Here is a 21,239-nt window from a genome sequence, read left to right as displayed (position 1 = left end):
GTGTGAATTGTCTTGGAGACATTCCTGTGGTGTTCTGGGACAGTGCCCCCCACTATGCTCCTCCACGCAGTATAAGGAATCAAATAAGGGCCTTCTACCTCCTATGTACTTTTTTTTTCTGGAGGGGGGTTATTTTGGGACACACTCGGTTGTGCTCAGGAATTATTCCTGACTCTGTGTTTAGGGATCACTCCTGGTGGGCTTCCTGGGATGGAATCCAGTTGGCCGCATGTAAGGTGAACTCCCTACCCGCTGTACTATCACTCCAGCCCCTCTCTTAGACCTTTGACGCTCTCTGTGGTCTGAGATGATTTTCTTTAGACAGACAGCTAGCAGGCATAGTTGTTAAAAACAGACTGCCCAGTTCTCTAGTTCTTGGCCTCCTGGCTCAGGATGCTCGGGAGCTGAGACTGCAGCGCCTGCCTCTAATTGGAGCACCACTGCCTGTTCTGAGTCATTCTTCCCGCTGAGAGATGGCACATCTAACATCCAGCACGCTTAGGTTTCCGGTGCCTGCATGACTCTACAGGTGCCATTGTATCATGTGTCAGAAAATACCCTACAGCCCAAACAAAGCGGAGCAAACAGAAGGAGGCAGATGCCCCAGGCTTTGCACTACCCCTTGTCCAGAGCGACCAGGCAAGATGAAAGGGGTCCCACTTGCACACCGTGTCAAGATCAAGACACAGTGTCATGCTGTGTGGGGACAATGATCCAATGGGGCGCCTGCTTCCTGGATGCAGACTGCTCTCCTGGAGGCCAGCCCCAGACATGCTGTAAAGTTATACTTCGAGGCCAGGTTCCCCATCAGGCCATATGTCTGATTTATGCTTTTTAACTTGAGCCACATTTTTTTTTTTTTTTTTTGCTGTTCAGAATGTCTGTTGAGCTGTCACTATATGACAGATACTGCATGTGGATGTTGAGATTTGAGCCCTAGAAAGAAAATGCTACTGGTCCAATCCATTTTGTCATGGAGTTCACATTCTATTAGGAGACAGGGAAAATAAAAACAGGCCCTTAAAACGGATAAAATGGTCCTTTCACAAGATAATGAGCTTTAAAAAATTATTTATTTAAAGAATGCCATTGAGGAGAGTATGAAGATGTTTCCTTAAACTGAGGAATGTTCTTGGTAATAGATTTGCATCTGAAACATGGTAGACCGGGTGAGCCAGCTAAAGTGGGTGGGAGTATTTCCAGCAGGAAGGAAGACCAGGGATGCTCAAGAACAGCACTAGCATATGTTTTTTATATGACTAAACACTTGACAGGTAATCAGGTATTATCTCATGACGTCTTTCATTATCATCATAATTATGATAATCATTTCTAGACCCCATGCATTGACTTCACATGGAATCATTCATTTTATTTCACAAGAGCCCTGAACTATGGATGGCTATAAGCCCTGCTGGAACAATATTGGTTTGAATTGCTTGGGGCCACTTGTGGCAGATTTTATTATAAAGAAGCCATGTAAATTGGAAAATATCTACAAGCACAATCCACTACTGTTAATGAATTTTCTTTATGACTTTCCTAAATATTTACTTTCTCTAACTCTTTCTGTATTATAAGAATATAGAATATAATGCATAGGACACAAAATGTTAATAAAAAACAGAAAACAAAAAGACACATGGCATATATTCCTCAACTATTTGATTAGCATCAGGTTACTAGGAGTACAGTTTTTTGGGGGAGAGTCAAGTCTTGTGGATTTTTTACTGGGCAGGGCATGGTGCCAGAACTCTGGTTGTTCAAGGGTCAACTGTAATAACAGAACAACTCTGTCTTGGATATGGTCCAACCTTTGAATACTTTGGATTCAAAACCAGCTCCACTTACCCGATTTTTCTAATCCTGGCTTATTACTTTGTTTTATGAATCTGTCTTGCCTTGCTAGGTCTTGTTTTGGTTTTATATAAGAACCATGAGCAGGGGATATGTTTCCATATTAACTGGCATTACAAGATATGGGGGGACTTTATTTCTTTTTTTTAAGGTTGTAGTTATATATATATTTTTTTTTTTAATAATTTATTTATTTTTTAATTTCGGTGAGTCACAATGAGGGTACAATTACAGATTCACACATTTTCGTGCTTGTTTTTCCCTTATGCAATGTTCGAGAGCCCATCCCTCCACCAGTGTCCATTCTCCACCACTTATGAACCCAGTATCCCTCCCACCCCCCTATCTCATCCCCCCCCACCTCCGATCCCGCTCCACCTCTGTGGCAGAGCATTCCAATTTGTTCTCTATCTCTCCTTTTGGGTGTTGTGGTTTGCAATAGGGGTATTGAGTGGCCATCATGTTCAGTCTCTAGTCTGCTTTCAGCGTGCGTCTCCCTCCCCGCTCGAAATTTCCAATCACATTTTACTTGGTGTTCCCTTCTCTATCTGGGATGACTTTCCCCCAGCGTGTGAGGCCAGCTTCCAAGCCATGGAGCCAACCTCCTGGTATTACATACTACTATTCTTGGGTATTAGTCTCCTACTCTGCCATTTTATATTCTACAGATGAGTTCAGACATATACATCTTTCTATGTCTGTCCCTCTCTTTCTGGCTCATTTCACTTAGCATGATACTTTCCATGTTGATCCACTTATATGCAAAGTTCATGACTTCATCTTTTCTAACAGCTACATAGTATTCCATTGTATAGATGTACCAGAGTTTCTTATCTTTCCCCCTTATCAAAAATTAGATGATCATACATTTGGGGTTGTGTGTTGGGATATTCCATTCTGTTCCATTGGTTTGCAGCTCTGCCTTTGCTCCAGTACCATGCTGTTTTAATTATTACCGCTTTGTAGTAAAGTTTAAGGTTGGGGAGGGTGATACCTCCCATAATCTTTTTACCCAGAACTGTTTTAGCTATCTGTTGGCATTTATTGTTCCATATGAATTTCAAGATTTCTTGATCCATTTCTTGGAAGTATGTCATGGGTATCCTTATAGGGATCGCGTTGAATCTGTATAATGCTTTGGGGAGTATTGCCATTTTGACAATGTTCATTCTCCCTAACCATGAGCAGGGGATATGTTTCCATTTCCTCATGTCCTCTTTTATTTTATGGAGTAGCGTTTTATAGTTTTCTTTGTAGAGGTCCTTTACTTCTTTAGTTAAGCTGATTCCGAGGTATTTGATTTTTGGGGGCACGATTGTGAACGGGATTACTTTTTTCATGTCCCTTTCCTCTGTTCATTGTTTGCATATAGGAAGGCCATGGTTTATTGGGTATTGATTTTATAGCCTGAGACTTTACTATACAGGTCAATTGTCTCTAAGAGTTTCTTAGTAGAGCTTTTAGGCTTCTCTAGATATAGTATCATATCATCTGCGAATAGTGAGAGTTTGATTTCTTCCTTTCCTATCTGAATGCTCTTAATATCTTTTTCTTGTCTAATGGCTATTGCTAGTACTTCCAGTACTATATTGAAGAGAAGTGGTGAGAGTGGGCATCCTTGTCTTGGGAGGGGGGACTTTATTTCTTAAGTTCTGGGGGCTGGATATCCAAGGTTAAGATGGAAGATTTTCTTTTTTTTGCTTTTTGGGTCACACTCAGCGATGTACAGGTGTTGTTCCTGGCTCATGCACTCAGGAATCACTCCTGGCAGTGCTTGGGGGACCATATGGGATGCTGGGAATTGAACCCAAGTCGGTGACGTGTAAGGCAAATGCCCTACCCACTGTGCTATTGCTCCAGCCCCCACACCCCCAAGATGGAAAATTTTGTTTGTGGGCTATAGAGATTTTTTTCACTGTATCCTTATAAGAAGAGAGACAGAAAGCTCAGGTCTCTCATTTTCCCCAAGAACATGAATCCACTGTGGGCTCTACCATCATCACCTCATGAAAACCTAGTTATCTCCCAAAGGATTCACCTCCAAGTACCGTCACATAGGATTAGGGTTCAACACATGAATGTTGGAGAGATGCACTGAGTTTATAATAGGTGGGAACCATATATTGCTTATGGTTGGGTGTCCACCAAATTATGTACAATTGCTAAAACTGTTGGGTAACATTGAGTTGTCTTTGTTCCTCCCACAGCGAGCTTAGGCTTATTGAGTTACTCCCACAACAGTGCCCCTGAGGCACACCCAATTCCATCAAGCACTAATAATCCTATATTGCTTTTCTCTTTCCTTTATGTCATTTGCATGGCTTATTTGGCAATGTCTTTTTGTATAGACACAGGAAGACAGTTGATGCTATGTTTTTGTAACATGGAAGTTAATTGACTCTGAAATATTTACTTCTGGGCATGCATCCATATTTACCTGACTTAAGCCTCAGTTGCCCTTACTTCCTAACTCCCCCCAAAGGAGGGTCCCAACGAAGAGACTGGATTGACCCAGGTCAAGCTGTAAGCTACCTGGCATTGAAAGAGGACAAGCTAAGCACCATAAGTATAGTAAGTTAAGAGCATTGTGATGGAACAAACTCTTACATGACCCAAAAGAAGTAACTGAATAAGGCTGGGGTTAGGAAAAACCAACCTGGCCTGAGGACTATTGTCTGGGATATATAGTGAGATGTCCCCAGGAAGAGCCAACCTTTAAGCTTAATATAACTCTTACTGTGTCCATACAAAATAACTAGAAATCTTGTAAGAAATAAATTTACTATGATTGTTTAAATGGATTACTAGCAGAGGAAAGGAGAAAGCAATACACCCTGGATGGAATCCTGCCCTTGAACTGATCTCCTAGTAATCTGGAGTGCTGAACCCTCAGATGAGATTTTGTCCTTGAGTTAATCCCCTAGAACTTCCCCTGAAGGAGTGGCTTTACATCTGTTTGTTGTTATGATAATGTTCAACTTCACCTATGTGTACCCCCATCCTTCATAATTTCTGTATAACTATGCTGTAAGGGGAGTGTATTAGAAGATGAGGATTAGATGAGGATGAGGAGGACTATGGGGAGAGGAGGATAATGGAAGTATGATGACTGGGACTATGACCAAAGCTACAATTGTGCTGTGAGGGAGCGATCAAACTACTGAACTATAATGGGGAGGAGAAAGAAATAAACTGCCTACCAATCAGCCTGGGGTCCTGTTTCTCCATTTCCCCAGTCCTTCATCATGGGCCAGGCAGGGGAATGGTTCTTGGCCACCAAACGCTTGAGTCCTGCATGCCCATGCCTTTCCACTGGAAACTCACAAAAACAATTTACTTGAGTGAAAGATAATGCCATTCAAATAGACTTGGGTTTTGGATTTAGGTTAATTTCAACCTTCAATATATTTATTCCAGGAACTTGAGAGATAGTACAGTAGGTAGGGTGCTTGCCTTATATGCGTCCAACATGGGTTCAATCCCTAGCACCTATATGGTCATTCAAGCCTGCCAGGAACAATCCCTGAGTGCAGAGCCAGGAGTAAGTCCTTGGCACAGTTGAGTGTTACCTTCCCCAACCCCCAAACAAAGCTCAAACCAAAGACAAAACAACGGTATCACTGTATCACTGTCATCCCATTGTTCGTCTATTTACTCAAGTGGGCACCACTAATGTCTTTATTACACTCAGCTCTCAGATTTTAGCAGCCTCTCCTTACTCATCTTTCCTAACGATTGGAGGCTCTTACAGGGTCAGGGGAATGAGATCTATTGTTACTGTTTTTGGCATATTGAATACGCCACGAGTAGCTTGCCAGGCTCTGCCATATATATATATATATACATATATATATGTCTATTACTGTATTTTGGATATGAATAAACCCTGGGGAGCTTGCCAGGCTCTCCTGAGTGAGCAATAGACTCTCAGTAGCTTGTCAGGTTCTCCAAGAGGGAGAACTAGACTATTATATGTCTATTAGGCTATTAGATGCTGCCATATGCTTCCAGGAGCTTGGTTTTATAGTCTCTGGATGCTGGCCGTTGATGGGATTACACAGTGCCAAGGGCAGTTTCTGGGTGTGACTGCCTAGCCACTGAAAAATGGGGGATCTGGGTGGAAGAGGCCCAGTCTCGATCCGAGCAGCCTTGGAGATTTTGCCCCGGGTCCCGCACACCTGGGTTTCTCTGTCGTTTCCTTCATGCTTGAGACTTGTCCAAATGTGTGTAGAGTGGCCTTGAACATGGCTGTGGCTGGGTTCTGGAGGTCTTCAACTGTCGAGGCTCTTCCCCACCCCCTAAGCAAAGGCCAAACCCAAACCAAAACAACAACAGCAAAAATAATCTATTTATCTGAAATATTCTTGAGTTAATCTATTTTGCCTAAGCTATTCCTATTCCACCTTTGCTACCTGTTTACCCAGAGTCCCTGGGACTTGCCCCTCCCAAATGCCTCTGAAGCCACTTCTTTATCATTTAAAGATTTATTATCTATTCCCCCTGATTTTTAAGCTTTCTGGAAACCATTTGCCTCACATTTCCAGTGAGTGAAGGCGCAGGATCTGCCACACAGCAGTTGCTCAATCATTGTCAATTATCAAGTTAAAAAACAAACTAAAGTTTCCTCACCTGGTAAGGAAAACCCACTTCATTTTGGTTTGGAGAATTCAGTAAATGAGTGGACATGAAAACACTTCACCTTGTCCTATCACCTACCACCTACCACTTACTCTCTTTGAAGGCTTTCTGTTTGCAACATGTCTATGATTTAGTTATCTGAAAAGGTTAAGTGTATGGATGATTTAAAAATGGATCTTTATTGCCAGAACTGTAGCTGTAATTCTTTGAATGCCAAGGTGAAGACAGCAAGGCGATTGTTTTGTCTGATGGTGACCTTTGTCACAAAGAGAGAAGCAATGGATTTGTCCTCTATTTTGTGAAAGACTCTCCACTCCACAACACAGCATGAACTTCTTTGATATACTACCTAAGTTAAACTAGAAATAGCTAAGAAAGACTTAAAATAAAAGTGACCGCCCCCCCCCCCTTGAAAAGCAGTTCACATTATCTGATGACTAGAGCATACATATCATGAGCGCGGGTTATGATATTTGAAATCACATTACAGTGAACATGCAACAAGGTGGTATCAGGGTGCATTATTATTCCCATTCCTTGTGCTATTTGCTTCACAAATCTCCCTGAAGATAATTCACTTATAGGTACACATGTGTGTTAATGTACTTTACTATTAAAGAAGAGGATGTAGATGAACTCTTGGGCATAATATATTTCTTTATATTAAAGTAATATGCACACTTAATATTAAAACATCAAACTATCCCCCCAAAATCTTACCCTAAATCCTTAATTTTTTAAAAAGATGGTAACTTTGAATTCTTTCTGTTTCTTCTGGCATTTACATCCATATTTAAACAGTATGCAAATGCTGATATTTCTTGATTATTGATCATAAAGATTTATTTGCTCCCCTTTACAACATTTGACATGATGCCTTGCTTACACCACCTCACCACGTCCTCCACCAAAAGTCTGGTTTCAACCTGCCGACTCCCTCTGCCGTTCCACCCCTCTGCTAAATACCATTCTGTCATCAGAAACTAAGTCCCTCCCCTTGCTTAGTGCACTGTAACCGTTATGCACACCAGAGGCAGTATTCCCACTGTCACTTCTCAGCACTGTTAATGGTCTTGTGAAGGTTTGCTGCTAGGCTTTATTTTCGTCTGCTGTCTTCTCTAGTGATCTCCTTTTCCTACAAATACCCCATCAGTCAGTAAGTTTCCCAGTGTTTGAACACACCGGTTCACTTAGCACTTTCTTTTTGTTTTTACCTGAAACCTGCTTAGCCATTAGTCCCTGCTCCTACCTGGATTGCTGTGTGTTGTCCCAGGTGAAGGAAAGATGGAATGACACTGGTCTACAGCAGAGAGAGAAATGACCCCCAAGCACAGTAATAAGCCAGTAGCATCAGGTGTGAGCCTGGATGTGTCCTGAATGCGAAACTTTTTTTTCTTTTTTCTTTCTTTTTTTTTTTTTGCTATTAAACAGAGGGTCAGTATTAAAGCTCTTTTAGAATTTGTTTAGCAGGTTTTCTAGTTGTTACTGGAAAGCGCCCTCCCCCCCCCAGATAAATAAAATAAACAAACAGAGGATCTACAGGTTAAACAATATCACATAAAAATTAATTTCTTAATTTAGAAATTTCTGTGATGATTGAATATCCTTAAAAAAACAGTGTGTCTAAAGGAAAAGAGGCATTGTGTCTATAATTTGTTCTCAAAATGGCCCAACATAAATAATAATGTGCATCAATATACAGAAAGAGAATGATAAGGGGGAAGAGGTGAAAACCGAGGAATTACTTTGTATAATTTTATTTTTTAAGTTTTTATCTCTTATTATTTTTACTTTTTTATTGAATCACAGTGAGATACACAGTTACAAGGTTGTTTATGATTGGGTTTTAGTCAAATAATGTTCCAACACCCAATCTCTTCGCAAGTGTACATTTCCCACAACCAAAGAAATGTCCCCAGTTTCCTCCAGTACCTCCTTCCCTCCCCCAACACCTGCCTCTGTGACAGGCACTTTTCTTCTTTTTGAAAAATATTTTAGGTTGATAAATTTTGTATCTGTATACAAACACAAAATATTATTTTTATTCTTTTGCAATTTTTATGTTTCAAATTGAAATATTCATTTGTATTATTGAGTGCATAAACATGCCATATACATAAAATGTCATTGGCAACATAAAGTCACTAAAGAAACAACTTCCATGCAGAGAATCAAAATGGCATTAGACTTCTTAACTGGAGGATTTGAAAACAGTGAATCAATAATGTAAGAAATTTTGAAGGAAAATTATTACCAAGCTAGAATTTTAATTCTGAACTGTCAGTCAACTCTGATTTTTATAGTTAAGGCATTTCAAAGCTTTTGGGGACTGAGGAAACATTTCCTTGATGTTTCTTCCCTTAGGAAGCTGCAACAGAATGTTTTGGCGGAACCAACGGGGTAAAGAATGCAGAGGAGGTGACGTGAGATTCCGGAGCTGGTGTGTCCAAAGGTGGAGCTGGTGGAGAGCACTCTGCAAATCGAAGGCCTCACAAAGGCCTGATGTTCATTTCTGCACCTCAGTTTTTTTTGGTTTTTAGCTTTTTGGGTCACACCCATCGATACACAGGGGTTACTCCTGGCTCTGCACTCAGGAGTTACTCCTGGTGGTGCTGGGGGACGAGATGGGATGCTGGGATCAAACCTGGGTCGGCGGCGTGTGTGCAAGGCAAATGCCCTCCCCACTGTGCTATTGCACCAGCCCTACTGCATCTCAGTCCTTAGTAAAAACTGAGGTACCAGCACCTCTGACTGCTGAAGTTTGGGGGAATCTCAGTGAGACAATATTTTTCCTTCCTGTTCATTGCTAACATTGATAGGCTTCATTTTCTTTCTGTCTTAAATGTTAAAATCTCAGTTCTACAATCATATTTTTCTTAATCTGTGTGATATTGTATTAATACCTTTTAAAATTTTTATCCTCCTGTTAAGACTCAAGAAGACTATGTTTAATTAAAATTCTTAGAGTTTTTAGATATTTCTAGCTATTTCAAATCAAGGCAGAATATGTTTTTTCTAAACGAATTCAGAGAGAATTAAGTTGAGAAGCAGCATTAATAACAGTTCTATCTGCTAAAAATGACTATAAGTCAAAAAGTGCATTAATTTGAACACTGTAGGGTATAATGAAAACATTGGTTTGTACTTACCTTATACCACATCATCATATCATTATTTAGATCTTTTTATTGTTGTTGTTGTCCTTGTTTTCAAAAGCACGTCAAGATGTAGCATTACAGTTTTTGGTAGACAGGAAAGCATATTTATTCATTACTTTTTGTCCTATCCGTTATCTGGGGAGACTGTTCCTACACTCGAATTGCCATGATTGAGGAAGAGGGAGGGGAAGGGACTGAATTATCTACCCTCAGATAAAAATGGGCTGCAGCAGACACAGCCAAAAGAAATCTGCCCAGGGTCCATTTTAATCAAACATATTTATAACCCAGGCTTTTACATTTGTAATTTAACAATTGAATTAGTTCCATTTAACCGACAGCAGATGGTGTGTGATTATTGCCTGTCTAATAATAAAAAAAAACCCAAACCTGTCAATACTTGTTAAATATGGATTAAGCCAAGGGTTACGGCAACTGCTTGGGTTTTCATTAATCCAGTTCATTCAATTTGAATTTGGCAATTAAAATGTGTAGAAATCACCCAAATTACATATGCATTATGCATCTTGGCACCTCGGCTTCGAAATGAAGTAGTTTGGGAGTGAATTCTTCTGGAAATAGAACTTATTTTTGCTATTTTAAGTCAGAAATAAAACAGCTCGTCTGTAAGCAGGCAGAAGTTTGCATATTTTAAACTTGATGATGCTGGGGAAATGCTTGTCCTTCAGCGCGGGCTGGGAGGCGTCAGCTCACTGGCCTGCCAGACTGACTGTCACTTAGAAGGGAGGCAGCTTGGGACATAGCTCCCAGCATACTCAGGCAACACATTGAATATCTTTCTTTCCCCCTCTTTTAGTTATTTAATTTCTTTTTTTAGTGCTAAGGGGCCTGGAACCTGTACCCCGCACAGGCTGAGGTGTCCCCAGGTTTCCTCCACTGGTCCTCTGGGAGTAGAGATGAAATTTCAGTCTTTATCCCATTCTTCAGACACTTTCAACACACCTTGTTTTGTTTTGGGCCACACCTAGCAGTGCTCAGGGCTTACTCCTGCCTCTGTGCTCAGGGGTCACTCCCGGTGGGGCCCGGGAAAGTGATGTGAGAGATCGAACCCGCTCACTCCCCGTGGTGTATTCATATGCCAAATACAGTAACAATCATGGGCCTCATTCTCCTGACCCTGAAAGAGCTTCTAGTGCGGCACCATTGGGAAGGACGAGTAAAGAGAGGCTGCTAAAAATCTCAGGGCTAGGACGAATGGAGATGTTACTGGGCCTGCTTGAGCAAATCGACGATCAACGGGATGACAGTGATACAGTGATTGATATACAAAGCTACCACACTACCACCGATTTGCCCATGACCCTCACCATTTATGTCCCTATGTCACCTCCAGGTCAACCTTCATTCTCTTGTGTTATTGGTTGATTGACACTGTGGTTTGGTCGATACTGTAACTGCCATTGTTCCGCCTTTCATAGACTCTTGGCTAAAGCCAAGTGACTTCAGTGCTACTTGGAAGTGTCCATGATGGAATGAATGACGAGGTGGAAAACTGCAACTCTCCATATTGAAGGATGCATCACTGAGGTGGGTTTTGGTTTTTGAATGAGAATTAATGGGTTTTAATATTTTTTTCTCTGGTGGGATTGTGGTGTCTGAACTTTGTTTCCCCAGTGTATTACCACTGATCTTTGTGATATTTTCAAGGATGTGTATGCTTGACACTGAGGCTCTATTCAAACCCCCTTCTTTCCCTCCGTGTTCAATGACTCTGTATTTTTGTATTTAAGAGCTTGTCACTCATTTTCCTTGTAGTGCACTTAGATGCTCTTTTTTCTAGTTAGAAAAATACTTTTTGCAGTGATTTTCCTGAAGAAATTTTTTCAGATTGTGTGTGAGAAGAAGGGGAAGGGAAATAGGGAGGGACGGAGGAAGGGTGAGAGAGAGAAAGAGAGAGAGAGAGAAAGAGACAGAGAGAGAGAAAGAGACACAGAGAGAGAATAGATTCTAGCAATAATGGAAACAAAGAAAAAGACAAGAAAAAGTTACAAAGACTGATTTGTTTTAGGTTCCTCATCTCATATTGGCCTGACACAAATTAGGGAATATGTAGGTTTTACAGGGAACCAGCAGCTGAATATCAGAGTTTTCTATGCTTCATCATGCACGATAACTATTAGCTTTTGCTACTTTTTAGTTATGATGAACAGGTGCTGTTGTCATTGTTATAGGTAGTGAAGGAGGAAAGTGTTTGGTAATTTTGATAAACGTTGATCTTTGGTATTAATTTTGAACTTAAATCCATAGTCATTAACATCAGCACACATCATTGCAGTCACATAAAACTAACCATTCAGGCACGACTTTATGATAGATTTATTATATGTGTACATTTAATCTTCTATGAGGAAAGTATATCATAAACCCTGTTTCATCGTCTAGAAAAGTTTTCCATGGGCCCAGGTCAAGGCTGCTGGGGCTGGTCAGCTCTCGGGGACTCCTAACTTAATCCCTTAAACCACCCCTGAACCTCAAGTATGCCGAGGTTTCTCCCCAGCTTGTATATTGACTTCTGCTGAGTTTCGTCTCTTCTTTGATAGACTATTGGCCTGTTCCTTTTCTATTGGAGTATTGTTGCATCCTAACATTAGATTGGTTTTCATAGTGCAGCTCACCAGATCCTTTTAATCTTCAAAGTATTTGGAGACGGGGCCTTTGGGAAGAGATTATGCAAAATGAATAAAATGAATACCCTAATGTTTTTGCACCACATAATCGTTGCACCCTGTTTTAAAAATACCGGCATTATTTAGAAAACAAATAAAAGCCTCACAGGTCTGAGGAGGTTGTGCAGTGGGCAGGGTGCTGGGTTTGATCCTCAGCACCCCTTATAGCCCACTCAGGCTGCCCTCGAGGACACCACAAACTAGGTGGTTTATAGACAGCAGAAATTTTCTTTTTACAGTTTGGGAGGCTGGGAAATCCTGGTTTAGTGTGGATACATTCGGAGTCTAATGAGGATCATGTCCTGCTCTGTGAGGAGACATCTTTGTGGGCTCACAGGGAGAAAGGACAAAAGAGCAATGTCTGATCTCTTATATTCATTACTGCATTTCACTGCGGCCAGGAGCGATAGCACAGCAGGTAGGGCATCTGCCTTGCACGTGGCTGACCCGGGTTTGATCCCTCCATCCCTTTTGAAGATCCCGGCAAGCTACTGAGAGTATCCTGCCCACACAGCAGAACCTGGCAAGCTACCTGTGGCATATTCGCTTGCCAAAAACAGTAACAACAGGTCTCACAATGGAGACATTACTGGTGCCCGCTCGAGCAAATCAATGAACAACGGGATGACAGTGCTACAATATTTCACTGCATAATTGTTACAGATGTTATGCCAAATATCTTGCCCCAAAGTATGGTTCACCCATTATGTGAAGCTCTTTTTTTCCTTTTGGGGCCACACCTGGCAATGCTCAGGACACAGCAATTATATTCTGCACATTTCAGATCTGATGTTCTATATCTATCTCCTGTGTTTAATTGAAACTGCCATACACTTTTGGATTGTTTCATAAGCAAGTTCTGTTTCAGTGTACCCACACATAATGAATGCCATCTTCCCTTTCTCTGTTTTACTTTCTCTTTTTTCTATCTAAACAATTACAGATATTTTGCTCTCAGTATAGGCAGTGTGCTCACAACTCTGGACCATTTGATAATAACCGCAGTTAGTGAGCCTGGGTTTCTCTCCCAAATCTGTGTGCTTTGGTGATTATCTGTCTTCAGCATCTTGGTGTAAGATGTATGATCCATGCTTCCTTACCTCAAACCCAGACCATTCACGTTTTCTTTCTTTTTTTTCCCTTTTGTTTCCCTGGCTTTGGATTTCATTCAATTATTACTCTAAGAACTCAGAACATACCCGGGCCTTTAAAAGGTTGAGTTGAAAGTAGTCAAAGAGAAAATAATGGTGAGTAGAGTGAGAATTACCAGACATTTCTTTGTTTACCCTTGAAGAGCAGAAAAAGAAATCCTTCTTAGTATTCACTTGGACAACTTCCTGTTCTCTCAAGCCTTTTAAGCCCCATTCTTTGGGGTTTTGTGATTACAACCAGCAGCCTGTTCTATGGCTTCTTTCTTCCACTTCCACCTCTGCACTCTTGCCAGAGAACAAAGGGGAAAGGGCAAGTACAAAAGCAAATGTCAAGAAAGTGTGCATCCCCACGGTTTAATCACAGCATCTGGCATATTCCATGTCTGACTTATTTATCTAGCTTCTATGTTGAAGCCTGCAACTCCAGGTTTTCCATATGTCATAGGGAGGGAGAAAAGTTTTAGTCATGTGTGAGATAACACAAGTAGCACTATCAAAACTCCATTATTTTTTTTTAATTTCAAACACACATGGACTCACAGCTGACTTGTTTCATTATTTATAATTTTCCATTTCCTGATTTGGTCACTGTAGTGTAGAGTGACCATCATTGTCCTGATGTTCCTGAATTGACACCTCTGACTTCAATCTTTCCTAATGCATTGTGTGTATGTTGTCTTTTTTTTTTTCCTTTTAATTGAACTGTGAGATACACAGTTACAAAGCTAGGCATGATCAGGTTCTGGTCATGTAATGTTCCAACACCCATCCCTCCACCAGTATATATTTCCCTCCACCAATGCCCCCAGTATCCCTCCCATGCCCCCCCCCTCCAGCAACAAACACACATACTTTTTTTCTATTTTTGGGCAATATGGTTTGCAATACAGATACTGAGAGGCTGTTATGTTTGGTCCTTTAACCCACTTTCAGCACACAGCTCCCATCCAGAGAGATCCCTTCCAGTCATCACTGTCATACTGGTCTCTTCTCTATCCCACCTGCTCACTTCTTCAGGACTTGGGACAGGGTCCCAATAGTGGACCAATCCTACTAGCCCTTGTCTCTCCTGCTCTTGGGAATTAGTCCCATACTATCTAATGCATTAATTTCTAACCCCTTCTATTTGCAACCTTTGCTATTTCATGCCAGGTTGTCAGCAGCCCCCAAATTCTATTCACAAAAACCTATTCATAAGACAAAGCTGAACTTATTGTCTACTGTGGCAAGGAAACATGCCATCTTGCAAAGCTTTGGCAGTGTCCTCAAGAACTGTGACTCTGGCTGGAGACTGGAGACCGGGTAATGGCATGATTTGGGTGGGTGGAAAATCATCAGAAACAACAAGGTAACAACAACAATGCATTTTAGGGTTCTTGTCAGACCGGAGGTGGGGCAATTCAGAAGAATCAAGAAAGGCTACTAAAGAGTAAAGGAAGTAGAGGTCTAGTCAAGAAGACAGTTTAATGTGATTTGGATTTCAGTATCCACACTGAGTATGGGTGTTGGCATTTTGATTTCTAACCTGCCTTCCATAGAGCCTTCAGGAACTAAAATGACCAAAGAAAAGTGCGCATTTTTCCTGACATCCTTATCACAAAAAGAATGATGATTGTTTTCTACCCAGGGATGGCGGTCTCTAGGGAAGTTTGACAGTGCCATTCTCTTCACTCCAACATTGCCAAGTTTCTATCTTGAAAATGGAACAAGTTTTGCCTCTTAACCTGTGCTATTTTATTTCTAGTGCTCTCTGTGACTGCAGCCTTAACATTGGCACATTCAGTCCCATTTAAGTCGAATCCCTTTTCTTTGGAGGAATTGCATACTGCGCATGGAAACAATCCATCACCTGTGTTACAGGTATTTAGAAAGAGTATTTATATATCCACAAAGGTGACAGCTGCTTCCTCATGATGGTCCAGTTTCTTTACAATGGATTCACAGACAACAATTTCTTCCAAGCAGGTTGCTCAGAACTGAAACTCTGAGATGAAAACTTTATGTAAATATATTTTTTAAAAAATTGGATGTCGAATTACAGGATTAATTTTTGAATACATATATACAATGTCTTCTTTTAAGATCACGATCATGATCATGAAATCCCGTTGATCATCGAGTGACTCGAGCGGTCTCAGTAATCTCTATATTCGTCCTATCCCTGAGATCTTAGAAGCCTCTCTCTTCTCGGCTTTCCCAACGATGCCACATTGGAGGCTCCTTCAGGGTCAGGGGAATGAGATTCAGCTGGTTACTGGCTTTGGCATATGGATACACCATGGGAAGCTTGCGAGGCTGTCCCATGTGGGCAGGAAGCTCTCAGTAGCTTGCGAGTTTCTCCCAGAGTGAAAAGCAGGTTATAAGATATCTTCTGGGAGCTTGCTTTGAAGTCTCTGGATGTTGGCCATTGATGGGATTACACACACCTGGGTTCCTCTGCCGGTACCTTCATGTGTGAGACCTGTCTGAACGTGTGGAGAGGGGCCTTGAGCATGGCTGTGGCTAGGTTCTGGTGGTCTTTGGCTGATGGGAGCTCTGCTCGGGCCAGGGAGGGAAGCTGGAGCCCATCCCCCCAGGAGCCCCGGGGAAGGCAGCCAGGCATGCAGGCAAGAGACTCTCTGCCCGCACTCTTTTTTTTTTTTTTTTGCTTTTTGGTTCACACCCAGCAATGCGCAGGGGTCACTCCTGGCTCTGCACTCAGGAATTACCCCTGGCGGTGCTCAGGGGACCATATGGGATGCTGGGAATCGAACCCGGGTCAGTCAAGTGCAAGGTAAACGCCCCACCCGCTGTGCTATCGCTCCAGCCGCTCCGCACTCTTTTAAGATAAGATATTAAATTAGGCAAACTGATTGTATCATCTAGATAATGAATTGTTCTCCAAAGCTTCTGTTATGTGAGAATATTTAGCAGTAGACTGGCATGCAATTACCTACTTTTAACTTTGACCATACATGTAGGGTTGTACTTTTTCACAAACTTTTAAAAACAAGGTTTTTACAAAGAAGCACCAAATTATAAACTACAGTTGCATTAAACTTACTTATTCTCATCTCAATTCAATCAATATTAGAGATTATCAAAAGTCTTACTGAAATCAGGACAATTTCATTCTTCATGGCTTATTTTCTTTAAATCATTCTAAACTTTTTGCCTAGATTATTCTAAAAATTATTTTAGATTATTACTGGAGTGGAGCGATAGCACAGTGGGTAGGTTGTTTGCCTTGCATGCGGCCAACCCGGGTTCGATTCCTCTGTTCCTTTTGGAGAGCCTGTCAAGCTACCGAGAGTATCCTGCTCACACAGCAGAGCCTGGCAAGCTACCTGTGGCATATTCAATATACCAAAAGCAGTAACAAGTCTCACAATGGAGACGTTATTGGTGCCCACTCGAGCAAATCTATGAGCAACAAGATGACTGTGATACAGTGACAGTGATTTTACAATTTTTATTATAAAAATTATTTTAGAATTATTCTAAAATATTTCCCAAGATCTAAACATGGGTCCTGTTGTGGAGAGTCCTTATTATTTATGAGTTTTGAGCATTTTTTTTGTATAGTTAATTTTGTCTTGAACTGAGGAATCACTGATTTAGATTTTACCCATATTGCCACATCTAGTAGATGAAAAAGCCATGAGAGAACTCAGAAAATTAGTTTAAAATGCATATAAGGTAAGGCTTCATCATGCAAAGCCACATTCAAGTGCCTACGAGCTTCAAGACCATGCAAGGATAACTATTTGGAAAGTTTTCCTGGAATTGTGTTAATAACCAGAAACTATGAATTATTTTAGAGGCATTGGCATTGTCGCTGCCATTTACAGAATGGAGTCAGAGATAACCTTATGGGTGAGCAGAAGACTTAGACTTAAATGGATTGAACAGAAAACTAGAAATATAGACGGATCTATTTTAATTAAGTGAACTCACAGCGATAGTGGTTCTGGATTCTAAGGCCAGAGAATGGATTTTCTCATTAAGAGTTAAACCCAAGGGATGGCTAAAGAGAATTCAATTAAAATAGAAAAATTTCAAGACTGTGTTCAAGCATTGTATTTCAAGAACATTTGAAAGCATCATTTGTTTGAGAAACTGTGGTATTTTTCATGTGGTCTGGTGAATTTCTTTGTCAGTTGGTCACTCTTTGTGTACAGAGTATCATTTATGTCACTCCATAAAACTAAATTCAGAAGTTTTGAAAAGTATTGCTTTGGGCATATTGTTTTAACTGAGCATCTTGGCTTCCATATCAAGGAAATGGTGCATTCTGGATCCGAGCAGAAGGGTTATGAGGAGCTTTGATGGACAGAGACCTGTCTTCCTTTCTGTGATATATTTTGGCTTTTGATCTCTTGAAAATAAATGTGCTATTCTGTAACTGTTCCCCTAGGCTAGAACATAGATTCTCAGCACTTACTCAGACTTGAAACAGGCTTGCAATATTTTTTATTTCTTTATATTAGGTCGTATATTTTGTTTTCAACCCATCATGTAATGTGGAACAATTTAAATTAACCTATATATATTTTTTTAATTTTTTATTTTTTTTATTGAATCACCAAGTGGAGGGTTACAAAGTTCTCAGGATTATGTCAGTTATACAATATTCAAACACCCCTCCCTTCACCAGTGCCCATCTTCCATCCCCAACCCCCCCAGTATATCTGCCGCCCCCTCCCACCTCCCTAGTCCCCACCCTTGTACGTGATAAGTTTCACTTCATTTGCGCTTATCTCGATTACATCCCATGTTTCAACACACAACTCACTACCGTTGCTGGGGTTTCCCCCCAAAAAGAAAAAGACAGTCTTATTGCCAATGAGGCATTTGATAATTCTCCATTACTAAGCATATAGAGATATTAAGTCCTGCTGTTTGTTACATAACTTTTCTTTTTCCCCCTTGCCCCGCGCCACCAAGTTCACGCCTGTTTAGTAATCGCCACGCTGTCTGACAAAGGGAAAAAAACCGAAGAGGATGGAAATTAACCTATATTTTAATTTAATTTAATTTATTATATACTTATAAATAGTTGGTAACTTTTTTTTTCTTTTTGGTCAAACCCGGCGAAGCAGAGGGGTTACTCCTGGCTCTGCACTCAGGAATTACTCCTGGCGGTGCATGGGGTACCATATGGGATGCTGGGAATCAAACCCAAGTTGGTCTCATGCAAGGCAAATGCCCTACCCGCTGTACTATCGCTCCATTCCCCAATAGTTGGTAAATTTTTAAAAACACAGACTTTATGTGAACAGTATCATTACCCAGAGTTGGGGGAATTTTGGAAAGCTAGAAATAAAGGGTCTCATCTGCCGCCTCACTCCCACCCGCCTGGAGAGGTGGCAGCTCTTGTGGGGCTGTTGCTACCTGTGGGATGAGGTATTTTTGCACCATCACCAGATCCATTCGGAACATAGATTGAATTTATTAAAATTCTTTCTTTTCAGAATAAATTGGTATGAAACTCTGGAGTATTTACTGTCTTTTCCATGAAATTGGGGCAGTGCTGTCATTAGTTTGTCATTATCCCCAACACCAAGCAGAGCACTAGTTATCAGTGATTTCCGGTGGAAGGAAAGAGTTGTAGTAGAAGCCTAGCCATTGCTTACACCTTTGTTTTTATTTTATTTTATTATTATTTTAAAAATTTAATTAATTAATTTATTTATTTTTTGCTTTTTGGGTCACACCCAGCGATGCTCAGGGGATCCTCCTGGCTCTGCACTCAGGAATCACTCCTGGCGGTGTTTAGGGAACTATGTGGGATGCTGGGGGTCGAACCCAAGTTGGCTGCATGCAAAGCAAACCCCCTATCCGCTGTACTATCGTTCCAGCTCCTATTTTTATTTTTGAGCCACAACTGGCAGGTATTCAGGGGATAGACAGTCCTGAGTCTGTGCTCAGGGGCCATACTTAGCAGGGGTGGGGAACCATATGTGGAGCTAAGCACGTGCCTGACCTCTGATACTCTCTCTTTCACCATATAAATCACTGTATCACTGGCACTGTCATCCCGGTGCTCATCGATTTGCTTGAGCGTGCACCAGTAACGTCTCCATTGTGAGACTTCTTACTGTTTTTGGCATATCAAATATGCCTCGGGTAGCTTGCCAGGCTCTCCGAGAGGGGCGGAGGAATTGAACCCCGGTTGATCGCGTACAAGGCAAACGCCCTACGCGCTGTTCTATCGCTCAGTCAGACTGAACCATATAAATATGAAAATGAAACAATTAACAGAAGATTGAGATTGAATTGGAAGATTGGATTGAGATTTACCTAAATGAAATGCAATATCTTTGTGAAGAATTTATCAATGTAAACACATTTCTTTTAAAATAAAATTTGTTTTTCTAAACAGGGTTTTGGCACTACTATGTTTAAGGTATTCAATGTGTCTTCAGGAAACAGAGTAAAGGAATAAACAAGAACCATTGAAACACACCCTGAGAGTCTGCTTATATCTGATATTGAGGTCTTTAATCCACTTTGATCTGACTTTTGTGCCTGGCATTAGACAAAGGTCAGAGTTCATTTTTTTGCAGGTAGCTATTCAGTTTTCTCAGCACCACTTGTTGAAGAGGCTTTTCTTGTTCCAGTTTGCATTTCTTGCTCCTTTGTCAAAGATTAAGTGGCTATATATTTGGAGGCTGGTGGAGGGATGGGTGTTTGATCATTGTGAGATGTAACCCAAACATGAAAGCTTGTAACTATCTCACACTGATTCAATGAAATTAAAAAAAAAAGAAATAAGCAACACATAGACAATAAATGTGGGAAGGAAGAAAAAAAATGACAATGAACTCAGTCACTGGCCTTTGAGGATAAAAAACATTTAAGATATATTTTAAGATGAATTGTTTTCTTATTAGGAAGCTGGTTTTTAACTAAGAATTTAATGTAATTGTTTATTAAATATCTAGCTTACTGAAGTTTCCAATATATAAAATACTTATTGCCTCCTGCTTCATACAAGAAAATATTTTAAACCAAAGAAATGTTCTGATCTTTTTTGGTTTGTCTTCTCATGATACTTAAAATATTTCAAAGTGAAATCAGTGAGGAAAAGTTAGAATTTCTGAATTCCTTTAAAATTCACTTAGGTGGATTTTACGATTTTTATTTTAATGTGGAATTTAAAATATGATTGTATCTGCTTTTAAAATTTTAGAGAAATATCTAGATTATTGTATTTAGTTCTTTGGCTGGGAGTAATGGGGTGCTTACTTTTAAAGTCTTGATTGATGCATTGTATATTCTGTCACACATTATAGTTCCGAGATAAATGATCCATGTAGCATATATATTTAAAAAAAAGAGGGAGTCTACTTATAGAATTGAGTTCAGGTATAATGGGGGTGGATGTTGATATTCTGTGGTGAGTGTGGTGGAGGGACAGTATACTCCTAAAACATTAATATGTAAATTACAGTACCTAAATAGAAATACATAAATGGGAAAAAATGGATATCTACCAAATTTTCATTGGATGGTTCAACTGTTAAAACATAGGCATATCTGTCATGGATGAAGGGAGAAGGTGATTCTCAATCCTTGTTGCCGGGAATGCTGACTGGCCCATCCCTTTTGGAAAACAATATGGGCATTCCTTGTAAAACTAGAAATTGAGCTTTCCAATTGAGCTTCAGTTGGGTTCCACTGACCCCGCAATACCACTTCTAAGAATATATCCGGGGGACTAAAATCATGCAGCAGAAATGCCATCTGTACTTCTATGTTCACTG

General features: G+C 40.6%; 1 non-coding gene across 1 annotated transcript; it reads left to right on the top strand.

Annotated features, from left to right (window-relative positions):
* The first annotated feature begins 7,931 nt into the window (after positions 1–7,931).
* On the top strand, positions 7,932–7,995 carry LOC129399000 (U7 small nuclear RNA). The gene has a single exon (XR_008626850.1). It is a non-coding gene; the product is annotated as a U7 small nuclear RNA (small nuclear RNA).
* The last annotated feature ends 13,244 nt before the right edge of the window (positions 7,996–21,239 follow it).

This window comes from Sorex araneus, chromosome 9 (assembly GCF_027595985.1).
Source record: "Sorex araneus isolate mSorAra2 chromosome 9, mSorAra2.pri, whole genome shotgun sequence".
Lineage (NCBI taxonomy): Eukaryota > Metazoa > Chordata > Mammalia > Eulipotyphla > Soricidae > Sorex > Sorex araneus.
The sequence above is the reverse complement of the archived record's forward strand: the minus strand, read 5'-3'. Positions and strand labels throughout refer to the sequence as shown.